At 44.1% G+C, this 2,389-nt stretch overlaps 1 pseudogene; it reads right to left on the reverse strand.

Moving 5' to 3' along the window:
* Window positions 1–762: 762 nt before the first annotated feature.
* Window positions 763–1,709, reverse strand: LOC122913537 (annotated as a pseudogene).
* Window positions 1,710–2,389: the final 680 nt, after the last annotated feature.

Genomic DNA, 2,389 nt, shown 5'->3' on the forward strand with positions numbered 1-2,389 from the left:
AAAAAGAAGGGGGAGATGTCGGAGGCCACGGCACGGCTGGAGTGGAGGACCAAACCAGGCCCTGACTTGTGTCTCCTTCAAAGTCCGGACACCTTGACAAGGTTAAGGACGGGAAAGTTGAGTGCACTGAGAAAGGGTCTGTGCTATGTGTCGTGTGCTCGCCTACGTGACTTCCCACACACTCCCCCTGCAGTAGGGAACAATGTGGCCAGAGTCCAATGTGGCCATCACTCCCATGATCCACTCCCTGGTTGATTGTCTTGCTAATGGCTTTAGCCGAAACTACCTGGGCTCACAAAGTTTGCTTGTAGTTAATGTAAACTTGCTATAGGAACTTGCGGTCATCTGACTAGGTACTGATGTAATGCTCCTCCTATTCTGGTTTGCCTTATAAATGCTTGTAAGACGTGGAATGAATTTGGCACTGTTGGACATCCTCTTCAGTGTCCCTCCTGCCCCCATCTCTTTGTCTCTTAACTTTTTTTCATCATCCTCTTAGCCCCCATGGTTACCCTGGTCGATTCGTCGCGCTGGCCGCGACAAAAATTACAGCTTTGAGGAACTTGGTATGCAAAAATCTCATGTAAATGGAGCAGATACACAATGGGTAGATGATTCAGCTTAGTTTAAATTACCAATTCAGGGAGCACCATAATGTACTTGAAGCTCATTCCTACTTTGTGATTCATACATGATTAGACACCCAAATCATAACTTTCCAAGTTTCCCAACAGTACCCACAATCCACTTCTTCACACTCTACTACAATTGTCTATGACAAAAGAGGTGAAGAATGCCTTGACGGGATTTGTTTTGTTTTAACTCTGTAGATAATGGGGTTTATCACAGGAGGTGCTAGTATATAGATGTTGGTCATGATGACATGTACAATTTGAGGGGCATGTTTGGCAAAGTGGTGAGTCATGGACGATCCCACCATGAGCACATAAGAGGACCAAAAGAACCAGAATGTGGAATAGACAGTAATTGAGTGCTCAGAGCCTTTCAACCTGGGAGCTGATTCTCAAGACACTTCTCAGGATGAGTGCATAGGAGAACACAATGAGCAGGGGATCCAACATAATAATGACCAGAGCTAGAACAAATCTATACCAACTATTGACAGTAGTGTCAGCACACACCAGGCATATCATATCTTGATGGAGGCAGTAGGAGTGAGAGAGACAGTGGGAGCTACAGAAAGGAAGCTGTTTCAGCAGGAACAATGGGGAAAGAACAGCCAGAGCACAGCGGCAAATGATGGCTACCCTTATTCTACTGATTACTTGATTGGTGAGGATGGAGACATAATGGAGGGGGTGGCAGACAGCCACATAGCGATCAAAGGACATGACCAACAACACAGAAGATTCCATAAAGGAGAATCCATGGAGGAAGAAGAACTGGGCAAAACAAGCCTCAAAGCTGATCTTTGAGGCACCAAACCAGAGGACCCCCATGACTGAAAACAAAGTGGTGAGGGTAAGCCCCAGGTCTGTTAGAGCCAACATAGAGAGGAACAAGTACATGGGCTCATGTAGAGAGGGCTCTGTCCTGATGACAGCTAGGATGGTGGTATTGCCTATGATGGAGAGAGTGTAGACACAACAGAAGGGGATGGAAATCCAGGTATGGAAAACCTCTAAGCCAGGGATGCCCATGAAGATGAAGAGGAAGGGTACTTGAGTAGAGTTAGTAACCAAAAACATGACTAGAAGAGGCAGTCTCAAGACCAGAGTTCTTTGCCAAATCTGTGAAAAGTGGACAACATAAGGATTCAAGTAAATGTTCTATGATTACTTGAAATCACCTGATAGATTATCAAGGAGACCTGGGGAAAGGGAGCTAGCTGGGAAATAAGTTTACAAATGTCTTACCAGTTTTGTTTGTTTTAGCTCTTAACTTACCATCTCTTGTCAACCAGTGAGTTGAGAGCATGAAGTTCTCCTTAATTTTAATCCAAAAACTTCTTTATCTATGCAGAAGCAGTTATACCTTTGCAGCAGGAGGGTGTAGGGGTACTTTATAGCTGTTGAAAAGAAGAGCTGTGGAGAAAAAATTACTGTAGGACATCCTTGGATGCCATAAGGTTAGGAGAAAAAGACAAAGTTAAGACCAGTAAATATATAAAGCAAGTCCAATATGCCAATTGACTGTTTTGAGCCAACCAAACCATAGAGAAGTAAACTCAGATAAAGCACTGGGAAAATCTAATGCCTGTCTTCAGCACCTAGGAGCCCTAAGAAAGAACTTTTAGAATCAGATGGGTGCAGGGAATCTGTTGGAAAGGACTTTACATGTGCTAAATGGGTAAGACTCTGGTGCTCAATATCTGTCAAAAGAACATATATCAAAGGATAACCAGGGGATGCCTGGGTGGTTCATTGGT

Source organism: Neovison vison, chromosome 7 (assembly GCF_020171115.1).
Source record: "Neovison vison isolate M4711 chromosome 7, ASM_NN_V1, whole genome shotgun sequence".
In the NCBI taxonomy this organism is placed as follows: domain Eukaryota; kingdom Metazoa; phylum Chordata; class Mammalia; order Carnivora; family Mustelidae; genus Neogale; species Neogale vison.